General features: G+C 41.3%; 1 protein-coding gene across 3 annotated transcripts in view; it reads left to right on the top strand.

The window, feature by feature from the left end:
- Aop (anterior open) overlaps positions 1 to 22,503 on the top strand; it is a 37,307-nt gene that overhangs the window by 5,767 nt on the left and 9,037 nt on the right. The window contains exon 1 of one of the 3 annotated variants that reach the window (XM_071788397.1): positions 18,198 to 18,219. The exons of the other annotated variants lie outside the window; for them this stretch is intronic. The gene's annotated coding sequence lies outside the window, so the exon portion shown is untranslated. Of the gene's footprint in view, positions 1 to 18,197; positions 18,220 to 22,503 lie in introns of those variants that run through there. 3 annotated transcript variants of the gene reach the window in all.

The raw sequence follows: 22,503 nt of genomic DNA, 5'->3' as shown, positions 1-22,503 counted from the left end.
TTTCACCCAGGAATATATTTTTATTAGTACATTAGGGGGATACTTGAATTTTCTAAGCTGTACCTTTTTTTTACGGAATTTTTATGATAATTATTTCGACGCGAAAGACACTTTCGAACTGTGTAAAGATGATTTGTAGACGTGAAGAAAGAAGCGTATATAGAAACGTAGAGTATACCAAATGGACAATACGCGTCCGGAGGCTGACGTGAGCGTCGAAAGAACGTGGAATTCCCAAGGAGAATGCCGGAGTAGAACCGTAGACAGTAACTCGTGACCGAGACGGGAGAGGAGAGACGAGTCTTTTGAACGCGCGCGGCTCCGTCGTCCCGCTGGAAGACCTGTCACCCGGAAGCGCGGATAGAGAAACGCACACGCGAAGGCCTCCTCTCTCGGCAACTTATAGCGGCGCGGCGGCGGTCTCGCCGCGTCGGCGAAACATTAGCATTTAAAGGGGACGGATTACCGGAATTGCTCGGAATTCAGCGATGCACGAGGGTGTGTATCGTTAGTTGCGCACTTTCTCTGAACCACGGCGATATCGGAGTAATGCCGGTTATTCCGATTAATGTGTCGAGGCGTATCAGTAACCTTCTAATCTTTATTTTTTCCGTTTCTCTCTCTTTTAATTTATTTTGTCTTATCCATTTTTTAACGCGTTTTTTACATAAAGCAGTTATCAGAAAAGTGCCAATTATCAGAAATTGTTAAAGTCGGAAAGCATAATACACGCAAATCTCAGAGTTTTATATGATCATAAACCATTGCCCGACACACGTAAATCGCAAAGAAAATCACCAAAGAATTGGAAGCCTGCACGAGTCTTTAGTCTCGTTTTATATAACGTCAGAGGAAACGACTGGCGCGAAGGATGGTTCGTCGAAGTCGACGTTGATAAGAGGCCGGGAACAGGGTGAATAGGGGAAAATGAGAGGTGGGCTGCGAAGGGCGCGTATATAGAGCGGAAGGAGAAGTCGGGGAAGAGGGGAAGATAGAGAAGAGAAGAAAGCCTTTCTAACGTAATTCCATCGAGCTCGCCGGAAGAGCCCGGAACCCGGAAGTAAGGGAGGAAGCGCACTACCGTCGGCTACTGAGGGAGTAGGTAGGGGGTCAAGGGCGGGAGGGGCGGATGGAAATTTCTTCGGTGCTTGCTTCTCCACTCTAGAGCGGCTCTATCGATCGTCGAGATCGCGGGCGAGACCAACTCGGGCGAGGAACACTTCTCCTCGACCTTGATCAAAGACCGCCCAATCTCGTAATTAATAAAATCCTTCACCTATCTAAAGAGATCGGGCACCGACTTCCTTAATGTATGTAAAAATGACAAAGATAGGGCGTAATAACATACGGAAAGTGTTTTTAGAAAGATTGAACGTTTGCTCGAAAATACAATACTTTATACATTTTTATAATTTGTAGAGTATTTATTAATAAAATATGGCAGAAGCCATGATCTAATTTTCTAGGAAACCAATTGCGCATAAGAATATAATATATAAGAATATATAAAGTTACAATAGACCAGACAAGCGCGATCGATGCTGACGAAGCAATGTCGAGTAGGACAGCTGGATTGCGTCGTTCCGGGAAATTCTAATCTTATATTCATAACCAGATTACTTTTTCTCGCACGCGAACAAGTGGAACAGGCGAAAACATGCACAAACCGTGTATTTTGTTCCCATTGGCTGACAAGCTGATATTTTCTCAATTTTTTTCCTTTTTAGTAGAAAGGAGGAGGGTCCCTAAGGCCTGTTTTCGGCACCCCTTCAAAATTGGGCCAAAATGGCTGGAATCACTTCCTTATACCATTGGAAGCAATATTTAGTCAATTCCAGTCTAAACGGAAGTATTTAGAGTGTATACTTCAAGTATACATGGTGCATCAGCGCGCACGTATCAAGCATTTTTTGGAAAACTAAGCGTTATTGAGAAAAATGTTTCAGATAAAAGTTGTATGGTTTCAAGGGGGACATAAGATGGTGTCATTGGTTTGACCTTGGATAGTCATTTCATCAGACTCACCTTAACCAAGCACCCCAAAAGGTGAGAGGCAAGGGGACTCACCTTAATCAAGCACCCCAAAAGGTGAGAGGCAAGGGGACTCACCTTAACAAGCACCCCAAAAGGTGAGAGGCAAGGGGACTCACCTTAATCAAGCACCCCAAAAGGTGAGAGGCAAGGGGACTCACTTTTTTAATCTAGCACCCCAAAAAGTGACAGGCAAGGAGACTCACGTAAATCCAACACCCCACTCTACGTGGCTTCTTAAAGGAAGATTACGTTTACGATTTTACTGTTCACGTGTGGAGAATCAACAAGAATGAATAATATGATTTCAATCTCGGATCTCCTTAAGTAACGTTTCTACAAATCTATCTGTAAGAAGTCTCATAACTCGCAAAGTACTTAATGAAAAATGACTTAGTTATGAGTGTTTTGGAAAGCTCTCGAAATAAGCTACAACTAAAGATATGTAAAAAAATAGGGGGTTCTATATAAAATATTGAAATCGACATTCACGTGACCTTCAAATGACTATCCAAGGTCAAACCAATGACGCCATCTTATGTCCCCCTTGAAACCATACAACTTTTATCTGAAACATTTTTCTCAAAAACGCTTAGTTTTCCAAAAAAATGCTTGATACGGGCGCGCTGATGCACCATGTATACTTGAAGTATACACTCTAAATACTTCCGTTTAGGCTGAAATTAACTAAATATTACTTCCAAGGGTATAAGGAAGTGATTCCAGCCATTTTGGTCCAATTTTGAAGGGGTGCCGAAAACAGGCCTTAGGGACCCTCCTCCTTTATCAATTAAAGTTAAACAGAAATCTCTACAGAGAGTTTTTTTACATATAAATTTCTATTAGTTTATTCACATCTAGAAATTCTATTGCGATCTCCAATCTTGATAGTTTTCTTGTAAAAAGAGACTCCTAGAAGCTGTTTAACGCGAATTATTATGCAATAATCGATGTCTGTCATACGTCGGCCGATTATCACAGATATTTTAGCCGTTATTGTCATCGTCGCTCGATCGATAATCGTTTATCGGTGATGACAATAAGGGGTGGTAGCTAGCGTCAGCAAATAATTTTCTTCTTTCGACGAAACAGGACTGTAAGTTCGTCTCGAGTATCGAAATAAATATAAGCATTTTATTTATTTTATCAATATATTTTATCAGTTTTATTAAATAGATCGTGGAATATTGAATACCTACAGAACAATTGTTCGAAGTTTGATAAAAGCATACAATTATTAATTGCAAGTTGATGAAACCATCATAAGCAACTGGTACAGTATATTTTCACTTTACCAACAATACGATTTCCATATTTTGCGGGCAATGCGCCCTATTTTTATTGCATGCCAAACAGAACGATCTTTTGCCCTTAATTGCATTTCAATCCGCTACATCCGCGGTCGTGTCATTGGAAATTGCGAACGTGTTATCGCCAATCGAGTAGCAGAAAAGAGCATCGACTTCGAATTGTGCCAAGATCGTTGTTAATTGAGATCCCTCTTTTCTTCGATGTACATATACGCTCTTCAATATTTTTCCTATAATTTTGGAATCATCTTTAGAGTTTCTTCAAAAACGTCGAGGTAAATTTAAAGAACATTACAGATCCTCGTAATAAAGTAAAGCGTTCTATATATTTCTTCTCTTATTCCATTATTTAATTATAAAATATTGAATTATAACAGACTCTCTAAAAAAAAGATTACATTTCGCGATTTGTGAAGTTTTTAAAGTTTTTACGTATTTATTTGCTCATTTTTTTACGGCATATAAATATTTTGCGCTTTCACACGATTTTTTCGACGTTTTCGCACTTCAGAAAGATGATCAATAATAGCGCTTCTCCGAAGGATCGATAAGGCGTATAAACGCCCGTTGAAACCATTTGCCCACTCGCCAAGATTTTGCTCGACGCGGATATTCGCGCTTGGACGGGAAGATAGATCCTTTTATCTTCCTTCCTCCCTGCTCCCTCCTCTTCCACGTCTGTATCGCAAGAGAACCGGTCGGTATCCGGACCGGAAGCACGGACCTTGGACCTTTCCTTTTTTTTTCTGCTCTCTCGGGAGGCAGCGAGAGAAGGATCTTCGCTTCGCGCAATCGCCCCGAGTTTCGTCCCCCCTCGTCTCCCTCGCTCTCCTTTCTTTCTCTTCCCCGCGCGTCCCTGTTCCTTCTCTTTGCGTTTTTATCCGCCTCCCCTTGCCCCCCTGTCCCGCTCTGCTTCCTATCTCGGCTCTCTTCCTCATTCATCTCCGTTTCTCCGATAAGTATCCTGTTCCTTCAATTACTTGTACGTCCTTTTACCGTCCACCTGTGCTACGTAACGGATACGTTTATACAGGGTGTCCCGTTGTCCGTGCGCCGCATTTTGCCGACGGATTTCTGCGATAAACTTTTTCGCGATTGGTTTTTATGACGCGAGACTTAAGGGAAATTATTTGATGTTTTATTCTTTGATTTTTTTATATTGTATACCTGGCGGCAAAACTCCTTTTTTTTCAATACAATGTAAAGTATTCTTGTATGGATAAACCAACCCCATCTAATAGAGATGGATAGTTACTCTTGTAGAGACAAAATAAACTCCTCTGACAATACCAAGCGTTGCAGATTTTTTATGTACGCGACACTTTGATTGTTCTCACTATTTTTGCACATCCCCAATTTATCGAAACTCGATGAGTGAGGTCATGCCCAGGTCAAAAGCTCGTGAACAAAAAGGTTGCAGCTTGACACCGTAAGATTACTTTGCCTCTACTCCCTATGGCCTATGGAAATATGGGATTTTTTTCTGTATGGGATAATTTTCTATCTTCTTACAGAAATGATTGACCGCTGTCATTTAGGCTTACAATTAGTGAATCTATGGATCCAAGTTCAAAACACTATTTATATACGTATCATTTTTTACACATCATATACATCCACATAAATATGTTTTTCTATAAATAAAAGTGCAATTGCATTGAAGAAAAGCGGAAGCGAAATACAATCTAATTTAGAATATAAAAAAAATAAGAATATGAGGTAGACGCCGTATGTGTTTGATATAAAGGAGTAGAATAGCAAAAAGTAAAGCTTATTTTTTATTTGTATCTTTTAATTACAATAAAACGATTGTTTATCGATAGGAGTTGTTGCTTTCGCAGGAGTATAGCCTTGCATCACAGTAAATAGGCAAAACTTTGTTGTTATATTCAACATATCTAAACATTATAGATTATACTAAAAATATTTTGATAACATTGAGAATGATTTTTTCATACAATTCGAAACTCGCCGAAACCTTTTTCGAAGGACTCTCTGCTGTGCATTCTTCCGAACGTCGTCATATTGGATGCTATTTAAAGAAACATATTTTTTTTATGTTAGAAATCTAAATCTAATCGATTTCGAACGGATTTCTCGTATCTTTTATCTTTTCTTCCTCTTCGTTTCTTTTCTCTTTCAATAGCGTGAACACAAGAAATCCAATAAGAAGATGCCACAATGCGATGGATGATATCCAGCTTTTTTGTTTCCTTTTCTTTCCTGTTCGCTTCCTTCCGAGAATCCGTTTCGCCGAACAGGAAGGAAAAGAAAGACTAAAAAAGGAAGAGGGAGAACGGAATAAAAATTTGTTAGCCTTCGCCATGACGTTGCGCGCTTCCCGACCGCTTCAGGCGGATAAGATGAGCGTTAGCCGCAAAGAATTTTAAACCGATGTGTAGGTGTGTGTGTGTGTATGTGTGTGTAGGGACTGAAATGTTCCTTGTGATATCCATCCTTAACTGTGGGTGTCCGCGCTCGATAAAATCAAATATAAATTTTTTTATAATAGGACAGTCGCAAAACGACAAGCAGAAATTAAGTTAAAAATATCGTGAATATTAATTGAATACAAAATATTATATTAGATAGATATTAAAGGGAAGTTCTATTAAAGTTTTTATCAAAAACAAAAATCATTATCAAAGTTATATCAAATAACTTAGAAAAAAGTTTGTAATAACTGATTTTTTCCATTCCACCCAATAGTTTGTGTGGCTTGAAAGAATTCTCAGATTGTTAACATGGCAGGAGGAAAGGGGAGGGGAGTGAAAATTCTGAATATAAATCTCAAGAGAGTAAATCGCAATATTATGCTTTCGGTAAATAAAGAACGGACGCTTACATTAGCGGGAGGAAATATTTTAGACTATTTTAGAGGAAGAAGACTTCCGTGACTAATTTCCAGGACGTCGTGGAATATCGCGGAAGTGGGATATTATTCTCGACGAGGAAGGGATTGAGGAAAAGAAGTTACACAAGCGACGACTCGGTCGCTTTGAGTATCTTGCCGCGAAAATCTTTTCCGAGAGCTTTTTTTCGCGTCTTTTATCGCCCGCGAAATTCTTCCCCGCCGCGTGGAACATTTCGGAAGCCACGAAGAACGACGGAGCGCTTTTAAATCCGGCGTATTTGTTCCAATATTTTTACGACGAAAGTAAGGAACTCTTCGATGTAGATACTGCAGATGTAAGACAATTTTTATTTGAATATACCAGCGCTCGGTTTTTTTTTCTCTTGTTTTCCTCTTAATGCACTATGCTGTCAATCGTGTCTTTGTCGCTCTCTTTCTCTGTCTTCTCTTCCTTTTCCTCCTCTTCAACTTCTCTCTTCGCCTCTCTTCTCGCGTTTCACGCGTACGCTCGCGCTCACTCTGGCATTCCTCACTGTCAAAATAACTATTATTACGAGTCGGATCCGGGACAAGAGACGACGATAGTCTCCTCCTTCCTTCTTCTCGTTCTTCCTATCCCTTCTTCGTCCGCCATCCATCTCCCTCGCTGACCCCTCTCGCGTACCCCATACAGAATTCACACCGGAGCTTGTTTTATTCTCGCCTCGTATCGAGTTATCTCCGGCCGGTGGACGGAACAGTCGGGACACTCGCTGGTATATACATGCATCGAGTGATAATTACAGCGAAAGTGGGTGAAACTCCGCTTGAAAATTGAACGCCACGCAATAATAACAGTTCACAGGATATAAATCGTCGTCGCGTGTTCCGTTAACAAAAAAAATGTGAAAACAGCGTTGCCGAATTTTTCAATAAACAGATAATATTTCGTATATTACATATAGATACATATAACAATAACTATCAATATCTTTTCCCTGATTGTGAGTCAATGAATAAATTAACTCGATTTAATTAATTTTGTGTTACGAATTATACAGAATTAAAATAAATATCCTTATATTCCACTTATGTATTATACCTTGTCAATTAATTTTCTATCTTTTTTATTTTACTCATTTTGTGTTATTTATTATTATAAATTAAAGAAAAGAGAATAAATCTACATATAAATTTAACTACAATTTCTACAATTCATATATTCAACATTTTTCTTATAATTTTTCAAATTTTCATCTCGACAAGTCTTTAACTCCTATATAGTTCTTCACGCATATGCCTTTTCTTCATTTTTGCTCTATTCACGACTATCCATTGACCCGCATCCGACTGACGAGCGACGAGCGAAGATCCTATCGTTATTGTGGCATGACGATGGGTGGCTTTTATCGGAATGGGTGGCTGCGAGCTGCGAGCTGCGTCCGCGAGACGATACAGCCGCCGCGTCCGCGTCGCGCCGCGCGCCGTCAGCCACACGCACGCATGCACCTACGATCGCATTATTCTATTACGATAAATAACCGGACAGCCAATCGTTCTTCAGCGTTACTTCCCCAGTTATTGGGAACACTTTTCCGTCGACCGGATCAACACTTGTTTAATGCGGTCGCTCGGGTCGGTCTTCTCTCGTCATGTTTGTCGCCTTCGCCGCAATAACGGCTGTCGTCGTCGTCGAGATTCCTCCCTCCGCGGGATGCATACCTCCGCCGATTCTATTATTATAGCCGCACACTTCCTCCTCGACATATTTATACTCGTGCGGACTTTCGCGGCCGGTTTCTTTCCACGACCGGAGAGGCGTTTAAATTTAATAGGCTGCTCGTTTTGACGCTTTATGGTCACTTGAGACCTTCTCTATAGCAATTATCACGAGTTACGCCGATATCAGTCGTTGCCATTTCAAATATTAATATGCAAGATCGACACGGCTTGCAGTAATTAAGTAACAATTTACTGAAAAACAAGATCAATAATTAATGTTATCATTAATTAATGTGATGTAAATCATATTTATAATTTGTAATTATTATGTGAACGTGGCACATGTTAATATTAATATATTAATATTTTAATATATATTAATAATTATTATAAAACAATTTAAAAAAAGAAATATATAGAATATTTTCAAATCATACTTTACACAAGATTGTCAGATATTTCTACTTTGACATGTTGATTATTTTGACATGATTTTGTAAGATGTTAATCGAAGATCTTAAGTAATAAGATAAGATATCGATGTCAAAAATATCAGAAATAATCCCGTTTATTTTGCGGTTTTTCCTCGTGACGTCTCGGCTCTTCGTTGCCAAGTTTCTTGTAGATTTATAATATCGATGTTGCTTAATGATCCGCGATCTCACGAGCTAAGTGGCGAGACAATACATCCGTGAGAGTTCACGCAATACTTCGAATACGGTCCTTACATAACGTCTAGGACAGTGTTTCCCACATGATGAAAATAACGCTTCCGCGAGAAATGATCTCGTGACCTCGTTTAGCTCGTTATCATTCTAATTTTGATCTATCTCTTCAGCTCTGATTAAGAGCCGCGCATTCTTTCGAAAGAGTGCCCAAATTAATTTGGCAAAACATTGCCCTTACTCATTATATTTTCAACGCCGATAATGTCGTTTATTTAACCATGCGTTTAAATTCGCGATAAACCCTCGAATTAAATCACTTCCATCGAAGATATTTGATAATCAACATCACAATGAAAATGTTATAATTGAATTGCAAGAGTACTTCAAAATACAATCTAATAAGTTGTGATTTACAAACCGTAAACTTCACCGGAAGAAAGAGAAGAGCGTGAAATGCCTCGTTCTGCGTCTCTAAAGGAACATCATTTTGCCGCTCTAAATAATCCCTCCCTCATAAAGCCCGTCGATCGAGTCATGTGTCGCCTCAATACCCGTGTAATATCGATTAATACCGGGCCGTTCGGTCACGTGGCCTACTGAATAATTTTACGCGAATCTATTTTGATGTGCCGGCCATCGTTTATTCATACGGCTGACGTAAAACTTTCCGCTATCTGCGCCGCCGGGTCGATGCATACGCCCGACAAAATAGTTTAGCATACTAATTACTTTTGGTCTGTAGGTCGCGCATTAGACCGAGCATGCCCGTTGTTGTTGCACGAATGATCGTGCAATAGAAGGTGTTGCACATGCATGAACTATCGTTGCGTTGTCATGCTTCTCGTTAAATTGCGCAACACGGGTTATATCAGGTATACGTAGCAGCAATTCCGGTATCTGCATTCGATCCTTATTTCTTCGATAAAGATTTTATCGCGTCTAGTCGACAAATCATACGAACGGTAGATTCTCTCTCTTTCTCTTTTGGTTGGAAAAATTCAGTTCGGGATTAGATCGAGATATCTCTTTATATATATTTTTCTAATTTTTTTCCTTGTATTTCTATGTGTTTTCCACGTATCCCACGACATGCATTTCTGCCCGGTGATTCACGCGCGTGATTTTTCGTCACGGGGGGGGGGGAGAAGCGAAAATGAGCGCAGCTAAACATTCGGGCGTTAAGTAAAATAGAGCGAAGGTGGGCGAAAATTCGGTCGATTTTAGCGCGGCTCCGAGAGTGGGCGGTCGCGCCGCGTCGCACTATTGTTTCTCATTGCCCAGCGGACGCTTCCTGTTGGCAAGCACTTCCTAGTGGCGTATTTATATACGCTACTACCAGACGCAGATCCGCGTTCCTGGTACACATTGGCCGTGTCCCTACCCCCCGGTGTCGGCGCGATTCCTTTGGCTTATATTAGGCGCGATCGCGTCTCCCGCGGGCCGTACGCGCGATTCTCGGGATCTCGATTTAGCAAGATGGGTCTCCTACGAGCCAATAAACTCGATAAATCCGGAACGTGTGTGTCCGTTAATACGACATAGGTTAGCACGAGTAATATGTACTGCATGTGGGATATGTAGCGTTTCTTCTTTGAAAATTTGTCGCATTACCCCTATTTTTGTTGTGTTCTATTAGTGATTTTGTTTCATCTATTTTAGTGTTAAAAATATTTTGAGTCACTACACTGTAAATAAACTGGTTACTATAGTTATTAGCTCATAATATTAGACATCGAACTTTCCAATTAATCTTCCGAGGTTGCAAACACCATGAATCGCTTTGATTTGAGGTGCTATAAGTGGGATTTATTTTGCTTCGCAAAATTAACGGGGAATAAAAAGTTATTAACCCTTCGCGTGCAACGTCTTTTTCGGCACCTGTAACGTGCAACGTCGGGTCACTCATTTCCGACGCCTAAAAAATACTTTAAAGTGTTCTAAAAAAATCTGAAAAAATTCATGTTACCTTATTAACTATCTTACTTTAAGGATCAATCGCTATATTGCCGATTTTTTCATTTGTTTAAACAATATATTTATATAAACAGACACTTGACATACAGGACAGTCACTTTCGCCAGGGCACGGGTGACCCGACGTTGCACACGAAGGGTTAACAATATTATCAACAAAAAAAAGCGATTTTTTTTATTTTTTCTCAAATATTTTGAAAACTAAATAAGATAGGGTTAACTATACATACTTTTTTTGTAGAGCACAAAATTATCTACAATAATGATTTGAACAACATTTATCGTCAAGTCAGTCGTTTATCTTGCACGCGCCGTCAAACTCCGAGACTCGAATCCCGAAAACCCTCGATTTCGTCGTTTTTTTTTATGTTGCGCCGCGCCGATGATTTTTTTCAGTCATTTAAAATAGAATTAAAAATTATATAAATTAATTTAGTAATTATTAATTTGGCGCCGACTTCAAACAATTGAAAGGGATTCTTAAAAGTATTATTAATTTTGCACCGATTTAAAAAAATTTAAAGGAATTCTTAAAAGTTAATACTTTCAATTATATATATATATATATATATATATATTCCATGCTTTTTAAATTTTTTTTTTTACTTTTTAGAGCTTTTTTTAAAGTCGGTTCTATTTTAAAAAAAATTTTTTTATCCTATATGTTCCTTTTTACTGGGCTTTTTACGGATATTTCTTGAATATTCCGCGGTTCCGATATTAAGCTAACAAACGTTGGCTACACTTTTCTTTTTGACATTTTTTTGTCATTTTCTTTATAATTGCGTTCTATTAAGCTAGGTTTGTTGCTTTTCTTTGAGCTTTTCGAGGGGCTAACAATAGTAATGATGAAGTGGTCGATAAAGAATTCCCTAAATTCTCTGACCTTTTTCACAAAATAAAAGTTGTAAGGAAGATAGCCAGGCTATATTTAGGATTAAGAAGAATGGCTATATTTTACAATCTATTTACAGCCATTTTTACTTGACATGAAATCTAATTTTGCCTGCCAAGGTTTAAAATTAATATAAAAATAACACAAAACTAGATCGATTATAGGAAATTATCTTAGCCTCAGAATTTATAATTCTATTAATAATATTCGTTTCTGCTGTAAAATAATCTGGTATTGAAGCACATCGCGCTGGGACAAATCTGCGGCTAATAGCTGTAAGTTTATTATCGCCGAGTGTAATGTGCATTTAACGTGCTGGTCATTAAAGGCGGCCGCAGGGAATGTATTTTGTCGACGTTATACAAACATGTCTTTCTTTCTCTTTCTCTTCCTTCGCCTTATACCCCGAGTGCTCCGCACTACGGACGCACATGTTTGCATTTAAGTTCTTGGAAGCGAAACTTATGATCATTTTTAATTTTACTTCTTTTCTTCTTCTTCCCTTTACTAAATACGTCTTGACCCTCCATCAGAGATAGTTTTCTAAATGGCCACGGAAAGACCCTTTTCATCTCGTACACAATTTCCGAACGTTCGCCAATCGTTGATCAATAATATTAGATACTCATGGTTCTTAGTTAGTGTTTCCTTTTTGTAAAGTCAATAATTCTATGAAAATTGCTTTTTATACCGTGTTTGTTCGTCTGTCAAAAATGACGTACGTGTTTTCGAAGGCAGCGGGAAATAGGGATAAATAACGGACAAAAGCAGAGGATAGCGTGGTAAATCTTTTCAGAATTTGGGGACAATTTTAGTAGTCGAAAGTGAAACATAGAGGAAAAAACGGGGGAGAAGGAGAAGGTAAGGAGAGGAACGGAAGAGAGCTTCTAAGAGGACGCTGGAAGGAGGAAGCTGTTTCCCATGACGAGAGAGTAGCTGATGCCGAGGGTGAACCAGGCTTTTTATCGACTTCCGGCGTTACTTGCATGCACGTGCATCGGAGGCCACACGCTGCTCTCTTTGTGGCCGACCCGGCCAGTGGTTCTCAGCCTCGAATAACGTTACTCTACCGCGCGTAACAGGTTGTCGATTTTTCGTCGCAGCTGACTGCCTCGGCATTTCCGATACATACCCACCACCTTGGCGCTACACGAGTGGGTGCCGGATACCTTATTCGGACGCGAATAAATCCGTAATAATCCCCCGAACTCTCCCGGAATGGTATTTCGGAAAGGGATATCGTTGCGAAGAGGTACGTTGCTGGGATACGTGGATCGCGAGAGATTATCTCGAGCGATCAACGGGTACGATACCTCGAGTGCTAATTGTTAAAGACCGTTCCTTAATAACAGTGTGCACCGCGTGCCGATACCGGTCGCGCTGTGGACCTCTCGGCCGAGCGCTTTCGCGAGAGTGTGTGTGTGTGTGTGTGTGTGTGTGTGTGTGTGCGCGCGCGTGCGCGCGCTACGTGTGAATCTCTCTGGCCGCGCTGGTGGCGAGGTAACATGTGGAACACCGCTCGAGGGCGACGCGGATCCAGTTCCAGGACGTATCTGCCTCGAGATCTTCGAAACGAGCAGCGCTCGCGGCCCGCTCGAGAGCATTGCCGCGCGATCGCTTCCGTCTCAGGCTAAGATGCGAGATACCGGCGCGGTGGGTTTTTCACCGAGCTCCTCATCTTTCTTCCACCGAGGAAGGAACGAGGATAATCAAATAACACTCGAGCGATAGAATCGTCATAATTATGGTAATGCGTTAAGCGAGGCGATTATTTACATCCCACGCAATTCCATACACGTGATATACGTTGTCGCATAATTACACGGCTCGCCGCGAGTATACTTTCGTCGTTGCGTCACAACTCGGAAACGTCGATCTTGAAGCGTTGCGAAGGATGTAGATGGGATGTAAATCAAACCTATAGGTCGAACGCGCGTTAAAGACGAGTATCGTTTTCCTCCCGGAATCGCTGGTCGTGCGTAGCGAAACGCGTCTCACGGAGGACGCGTGCGAAATCGCCAACAGGTGTTGCCGACGTAATCGTCGACGTGTGATTTTATATACTTGACGGCGATCGTGCGTAATTGCACCGCAATTTATCGCGCGGGCCCGCGCGCTTGTTACGAAGAGACCTGGGGATTTAAACTCGGTCGGCGCTCTCTTTCCTTCGGAATACCGTTCCCATTTACGACACGTAAAAATTTCCGCACGTGCGCGTCTACGTTCAATGCTCGGTTTTTCCTGAGAAAGAATGGGACTCTCCCTGATCTTCCTCTTCGAGACATTTAATTCCGAGATTGCTTGGAAAAACACGAAATGTATTGGAGAGTCTTTTAAGGGCTTCAGTGAGAAGCATAAATTTAAAAGTAAATCTCTCACAGTCCATCTCGCGTAATAGACTGAGGGAATGATCATTTCTGACTCGTAGTCAGATCTTCCGTTGAATCTCCACAAGGCAAACATCCCGGATCATGCCTGACATGTCGACATTGGCGGGCAGGTGCCTCGAAACTATCAGCGGGAGCCGGGAGAGAAGGAAACGAAGCCGGAGGGAACGACGGCGGTGAGTGTCGAGGGCACGGAGGAAAGAAGCAGGAGACGAATGGAGGAAGGGGGTGGTGGACGAGAAAGGGTCACTGACACGTCGTCGAGTCGAGTCGTTTTATCGGTCGAGTGCGCAGCCCACATGGTTAAGCTACGTCCACGCCATCCTGCTCCCCTTTCATTCCGTGTCGAGATTCGATCTCTCGCCTCTGGGCTTCTTTTTACATTTCCTACATTAAATTAATATGTATTTTTCGTGACTCGCGCGCGCGTGAAGAACAAGAGATAATAATTGAATTCATTTAGCGAACGTGAATTTTCACGTGTTATTTCGCATACTTCGCGGGTGAGAGTATCGCTTAATCGAATTTGAAATTGATTTTTTTTCTTGGCAATAAAATGAATTTAATCCGATTTTCTAAACTTCATTGCGGACTCGATCAATAAAATATAATTTAAATCGAGTATCTGTTAAAATGTATTTTACATTACATTAACTTCTAGCTCTTACTTTGCTAAAATTTTTCGACTTTTCATGTTGAAGATCTTCTTAAATATATAAGCACAATCGACTCGAAATGTAATTACTAAAAATACTTTTTCCTGAAGCCGGATTACTTACGGAATGAATCGATAAGCAACCTCGATTTCCCCTATCTTTATTACATATTATTCATTTACGAGAGAGATTCTCAGAATATCGTCGCATCATGCCGTCATGAGGAAGAAAATATTTGATGATATTTGAAGATTGGTATCTCTTCAATTCACGATTATGACGGTTTTTATTTATTCAAGTTTTATTTGCCCAGTTTTTTTAATAACGGCGCATTATCTCGTGCAGCTGAGCAACCAATGCGCGAAATTCCAAATACTAAACTTTAATACTGCGATAATTACGGCGGGCTATATTTGTGCCAGTCACAACGCTGCGCGCGACACACGAGATGAAGCGAAGACAAAGAGAGAGTCGTAAACGACCAATTGCAATATTTGTTGTATATAGTATTGCTGCAAGTTATTTATATTATTCCCTTTTTTATTTCTGCACAGAAAGAAAGAAGTGTCAAATCAATATTGATGTATATATGTATGTAAAAATATGTAATTTTAAAATGAGACTATATATTGCGTTAAACGAAAAAACTTACTTAAATGAAGTCATTTATATTATGATTAACCAAAATATTATATAGTATAATCAAGAAAAAAAGTTGAAATAAAAGTTGAAATTCTTATAAGAAGATTATATATTCTTGCGTATATACAAGTAGGTATATCAGTGTTGATTTGATACTTCTTTTTTTCTGCGCGATGATAATTTGATATTGGCCAATTTAATTATCTTATTTATTAATTTATCCGCTATCTTGAAGTAGAAAAATTGCGAAATTTCTCAGTTTCTTTTCCAAACTTCTCACAGTTTTTTACTTATGAATCTTCGTTGTATTAGTTGCAAGTTAACGAGTAGCAAATCACACCCCGCGCATGCAGGGATCATTATGATGGTATTTAATTAAACCGCGTCGGGTCAGGCAATCACGCGTGACTTAATTCCGTCTGGTAATCGTGGATTTTTCCAACATCCCGCGCTCCATCGGGGATTCTTTTCGACTCGCGAGTCCGGGTTATCGCCGGATGTCGCAAGAGCGGCGCCACGTAGTTGCAAGAGTCGGCTGAACCGCTATTGTCTCATCCTGCATTTCTTTCGCCACAAGCGACTAAGTAGATATACGGTATTTTTTATTGAAAATGTAGAACAAGTCTCCCCCGGAGTCTACAGATTGTCTGTCTAATCGGGAAACGGTTTATTTTCACGATTGCAGTTACATCGACTGACGATAAATTCAGATAAATTCAATGAAAACTTACTTCGTAAAATTGTGAAATAGCACCTTATTAATATAAATAAACTTCGAAAGCGCTTGTAAAATTAAAAAAAAAAACTATTTTCCACCGCTCGGCGTCGAAGACGCGATATTTTTCTTACCGATAAAGGCTTATCTATAGACTCGCTAATGTGCGTTGCAAGCGCAATTATGTGCATGCGCGCAGGTGGAGCGCTGTTGCGTTATCGAATATTTCGTAACTTGTGTCTGTATGGAAATAAAGTATAACAGGCGCGATAAAGAGGAAAGGGGGAACAAAGAAAGGGAGACAGAAACGGAAGAGGCTCATATTGAGTATCGTGTGATAAGCTTTTCGAATTAACCTATACAGTAACGTCAATAAAAATTAGCAGACAAAGGAAAAATCGAAATAAAATTTACTTGACGTTTACATATAGATATGTATTTTTACACATATTTATTAAAATATACAAAGTAGCTTTTATCGCCAGATACAAGTAAAAATTCCTGATGGATTCGGTGACGATCCCACGATTGTCAAAATGGAGGACCCATGATTTACGCGGATGCTGACCCCTTTGTTTGTAGGAGCAGGTAAAAGGATGAACCGGGAAATATTCAGTCGGAAGGAAGGTGAAACTTACCGAAAAAAAAACCTAGCTAGTCGATATCTCTTCTGTTAGCACAGTTGCTCTCGCCGTCACGAAACGTCGGAAAATCCAGGCTGCTAAGGAATCCCGCAAACATAAATCAGTCAATAAGCGCCGGCTGCGCACCTGTAACGTCGCTTTCGCTCTCGTGACCTCCGAAATTCACGTCCGTACCTCGATAAGACAAACTTGAAAAAATTTTAAATCGAACGCAGACGAAATCGCGATATTATGTATACGATTGCGTATACGCTCGCGTATCGAAAAGTTGGAAAAATAATACTCGCATACGATCTATTATTATCGTAATATTTTCTGTGAAAACATCGAAATTCCATGAAGATTTGCGGTTTTATAGCAGTAAATTTACATCGTGACTGTCTATTATTATTTTTATTATTATTATTATTATTATTACGTCAATTGTTACGTCAACGGGTCTCTAAAGAAGCATGCAATCGCTTTTTTCTCGATCGTAGATCGATGGAATACGTTGCAATTTTTCGAGATTACGCGAATTTGAGAATCATGCTGCGATTGATATAACGTATTTCTGTCAAAATAAATTCGACCGTGCTGAAGAGCATTCTTCGGACACGATCTACCCCCCTCCAAGCAAGCTTCAACATCCATCGTTATCTATATATTTAATGAAATAACAATCTCGCCGATTTCCACGGCGGAGCGGCAAGATCTCGCGATTTATCGGCGACCGATCGGAGTCTCGATAACGCGCACCGTGCTATCTCCGTCCTGATCCGCGAAATTATCGCACGCTTTTCGTATCGGCATGACGATAATACGTTCTCGGCGCAACGTGGAAGCGGCGATAAGGTCTTCGCGATTCGGATCGACCGCGATCGCGAAGATTCGCTTCCGCCTTGAGGAACGATACGCGCGCGCGCGTTCGTCACGATTAAGTCACCTTCTGTTTTACGCGAGAAGCACGGGCACGTGATAAGCGCGCGTCGATAATGCACGTTTCTCGATACCTGTCGTGCGTCAAACGCATAAATACTTGGAAAACGCAACGCGAAGGGCCCGGCAGAGAGTTTATCTTCGAGGACGTCGAGAACGCGCCTTGCGTTTGACAAATTAAGGAAGGGGGAAAATGTGACGACGTACTCGGTATTCTCTTTACGAGAAATTATTGAAACGTAACAATTAGGACATTTTCAGAATATCGTAATCTCTTCCTCTTTGAAACGTGTGTATTGATTATTTTTCGTACAATACTTAAATACACAATCCACCCAAAAAAGTCCAGACAGTCTGAACGAAAGTATATTGTAAATATATTGTAAATATTGTTCTCCACGTTATAGTGAGATCGAAATATCCGTCGCTTATACCGTGAGGAAAAGACCACGGATGTTACCGCTTCTCAAGTGAACAGCAAATGGGAAATTATTTGGATTTCTGATTAGATAAAGAACGCGGCGTATCTGATTATCGCTGTTATGCGCGACCTTACCTGCGTTCGACTATGGAATGAAAATTGAGAGAGAGAGATCGACGCCATTTATTATACCGCGACGTTCCCTGGTTCGTTAGTTAAAAAGTTCCGGGAGTGGAACTGCTTAGCGGAGCTCGTGATTGGAAAGTCATCCTGATGCCTTTCGTGTCTTTTTCCACGTGACCTTGGACTGGTCGGCGAACTCGAGTAATTTTCGATCATCGCAAGCTCGACGCTTGCGTCACGTCCTCGCAGATTCACCAGCAAGTTGGTAAACCAAGTTTTCGGTAAGAACAAGTCATTAGACAACTGGATTTTCTCGCCACCCGACGAGATAAAGTTTGATAATTCGTCCTCTTCATACTTAACGCGTCAAGTTTATTTTGTTGCTGTTCGTTGCAGCTTTTCAATTCTTATCGTTGAATAATATGGCGCAATATTTAATACTTTTTTTCCGGTTTGATTAAATCAGCGGTTTGCGGATTAGCTTCACGCAAATAACACGTAATTTTATATCGAAACGAGAGGTCACGTATCTGATCTTCAGTAAATTATGCAGTTGGCGTCAGAAAATCGATGAACTTTTTGCTTAAATAGGTAATTTCTGCAAATGCGTTTCTATATATACAAGTCGAAAGTGGTAACGATAATTACTTATAGCATTATTAATGCGCTTGAGTCGTTAAATTATTCGCGAATCGTAAATATTAACATTCTAAAAACTCTGGTCATTGTATCTTCAGCTTCTCTAGAAGAGCGAGAGCGAGAGGGAGAGAGAGAGAGAGAGAGAGAGAGAGAGAGAGAGAGAGAGAGAGAGTACATATTTCTCCACAAACATTATCTGCTAAACGAAAGCTATCTCAGCTATTTTCCAACTATCGTGTAGCGTAGTTTCGATGTTTCTCGCTCGGACTTTTCTATCCGCAAAAACTTAACGTTCGTGCAGAGCTCGACATGTTCGCGTGAGGAGCGCGGACGGATATTTGCGGAACGTCCCGTCGTAACGTAACAAAAGCGAAGGGAAGGCCGGACAAACGGGAAAGAAAGAGAGAACGGACGGAACCGAAGGTATAGGTATAGAGGAGAACGTCGCGCTCGTTTCAGCCGCTACCACGCATTTATTTCCTTGCACTTCTCTCGGCTGCTCGACTTTCTCCGGTCGGTCTCGGTACCGCTCGGAGGCCAGTCTGCGGATACCCGGATCCGTGTTTACGCGTGCAACACGCGTAACGCACGATTACGCGGCGAGCGCGTAACTCGTGGCGCGGCCGCGTGACCAGCGATTGCCGATGGTGCGCAAAGATCAACGACGTAGATAACGCCAAGTTGCCACCGCGCATTTTTTAGCGTTAATGAATTTGTTCGCTCAACGTATAAACGAACGCGTAAACCAAGATCGGCGATGATCTTCGGTTCTCCAAAAGCTGCACCGACGACGTAGGGACTGTGATGTCCTGACTTTAATCTCGGTTTAACTTGCACTTTTTATCTTTTTCTAAAAATTAGGAATAGATAAAAAGTCAGTTAAATTCTATTTTCCAACTATTAAAGTAAGTAAGTTAAGATCCGATACGAACACAGACCGAAGTTTGCCAGCGGCTGATGCTTCGGATACAATTAACAGTAATATTAACGGTAATATTCGTTAATATCAACTCAAAAAAATACTTATTACAATATGTACTCGTTATTACATCGAGGGCATATTTCGTCAAAACGCATTCTCAAACTGGTTAAACTTGCCGTGGCCGATTAGCTTCAGACTTCTTACACACTCGGCAGAAGATATCGGTGTGATAAGATTACCCAATTATCTACGATCGTACAAAGCAGGAAAACTATTTTCTTCCGTGAAACTTCGTGCGAGTCGCGTCAAGAGGCGGGTCAACAGCGTCATCGGCACTAAAGCTTCGGTAACGCGTCATGCACCGGGAACGCGTTTCCTTATTGCGGCTTATCTCCCGGCAATCGCGTTTGCGTCGATATTCGGTCTTCGCGGAAACTTCCACTTTCCGCGAGGAAACCGCGAATTTTTCGCGAAAAACCGGATTTTTTTTTATTTTTTTTATTTCTTTCATATTACGTGCATCGTTAATCATCGTGACGTACCATCCTTTGTCTGATAACTTAAGGTCGATATAAAAATATCATTATGTTTGCCTGGGTTATTTTTGGAATTTACTGACGCTATGTATACAAATTTATTTTATAAAAGTGTCTATAGATATTCCGAATAAAATCGGGAGGCGACGCGACGCTGGAAGCTATATTATCAACAGCGCGCTGTTATCGGTGAAGTTACATCCAACGCATAAATGACGGATCGATTGTCACAGCAAACAATGAATGTTGACCTTTGAAATCCTGTATTACAACAATATCTAACCGCCGTATCTAGTACCTTTACGAGTGCAAATCACTCGTGAAGGTTCAAAGTGCGACGTAAAGTTGATAATAAAATCGCGAGTATGTGCTCTTTCTTCAAAAATAAATAACGCCTTAAGAAAAAAAGGTGAATGTATCGGAAGGGCGCTAAGTAACAGATTTCAGACGTGCGAGATTGGAGATTCGTTAAAAATCGCTGTCCGCTAATTACTGCGCCAGTTTACGTATCTCGCGCAGGTATGTTAGCCGTATTAATCACTCGCGCGCGGTAGTGCAGCTCGACATCGGCGGACAAAGAGACAGGGGCCGATAAAGCGTCCACGTGCGTGCGTGCGTGCAAGCGAGAGCGCGCGCGCGAGAGAGAGAGAGAGAGAGAGAGAGAGAGAAGGAGAAACAGGAAGTGAAGGAAACCCGGAAGGGTACGGCGCGAGGAGGAAGAAACGCGAAACGGGTATCCGATAGAGAAGGAGGAGATAAGGCTCTCCTTCGCCTTCTTGAGCGTTATACATGATAAATCTTAAATCCTAGTTCGAACGCGCGCGCCAAGGACCTTCCTCCTTCCTCCTTCCACCGTGTACGCGAACCGATTCCTCGTACCTCCTTGTATGTACGTACCTCTTCCTGGTTGTATTTTCAGACATGCACCCACACGAGGTCGCAACACACACACACACACAAACAGCATGTGGACACACGTCACCCACCGTCGCCTCGGGCGTGCATCGATACCCGTTATTTTTACCCAATTGGTGAACAGGGAATAGGGTACCCGCTGCGCCACGCGATATTTTTTTCCGGATTCCATCTTGCGGCACGCAACCGTTAATAAAACAAAATAAAATAATTAACCAAATCGCAGGAAAATATATAATTAGGAAAGTAAGATCATTTCTCTGATACCGATATCGCGTCCGATATTTTAAATATTCGATAGTATTACGTTGCGCGCGGATATAGCTGTTCCTAATTTCCTGCGTGATTCATTCGTCGCGCTATTAACGGCCAACCGCGTCGAGATACCGCGTTCGTAGAATTATTTTTTTTACCATGTAACTCTTCAGGCCCGACAACTATCGCTCGCGATTGGACGCGCTTTCCGAATAACCGTTTAGTCCGGAGCGGTTCTTGCCGAGCGATTATTATGCGCCGCGTCGCGCGTCGGTGGCGTGACACGCGGACGTGTCGGCGCCGTTCACGCTTAATTATCGATATACGACGGTCCGCGCTCTAATGAATGATCCGCGCGTAATTGACGAGAGCGATCGCTATCGCGCGGTATCGTATTATTAATGCACGTTAATTGTCGCTCGCGCGATACGAGAATCGAAACTTCGCCGTTGACGCACGGGTTGACGTTTGACTCTTTTTGCCTTTTCCGACGTTGCGAAACGTATCCGCGTCCGTTTGATCCGTCCGTCTTGCGCATCCGCCTCATGTGCGTGCGTGTGCCACATGCGCGGATGCGTGGTACTTACCTACTCTTCCTTCTCGACCCGAGAAGACGCCGCGACGACGTCAGAGCGACGTTGTTACACCGCACGGATAATTTCTTGCAAGATCATCGGCTCGTTCGCGCAAAGATATCGCTAAAGATCGCTTTTTATACTCATCATAGTACTGATCCTTGAAGATTCTAATTGGTCCATTAATGTTTTTCTACTCTAGGCAGATCTGTTTTCTGGGATTTTTGTTCATCGCGAGAAATTAATTACTTCAACGCGCGGAGACAAGATGTATAAAATGTATTGGTCGAGAGATAGACATTCTCTCATATCTTATAAATTAATTTATTATTAATAATTGGCTGTGTACCACGTAATACATATTATTCGCTGCATTTTTATTACTAACGTATAAACCCGTTATATCATACGTTCGAATTATTTTTTACGTACGGTGTAAAAAATAATCCCTACTCATACACAATTTATCGCTTATCACACGCTTGGTGCACACAGCCCAAGATTTCGTATCTCGTAAGAGTATACACGTCAAGAGAGTCATCGTCGAGAGACTCGCTTTGGATCGCGCAACAATGGTACCGGGTCGAGCGATATCGCGAGCGTGTGTATGCGTATCGTGCGTGTGTACGTGCGTGTTAATCTTAACAAATCGCACATGTCGTTTCCTTATGCGCGGGTTACGCAACCGGTCGTTTGTGTGTACGTGCCAGCAGGCCGATATGA

The sequence above is a fragment of the Temnothorax longispinosus genome, chromosome 9 (genome assembly GCF_030848805.1).
Source record: "Temnothorax longispinosus isolate EJ_2023e chromosome 9, Tlon_JGU_v1, whole genome shotgun sequence".
NCBI lineage: Eukaryota > Metazoa > Arthropoda > Insecta > Hymenoptera > Formicidae > Temnothorax > Temnothorax longispinosus.
The sequence above is the reverse complement of the archived record's forward strand: the minus strand, read 5'-3'. Positions and strand labels throughout refer to the sequence as shown.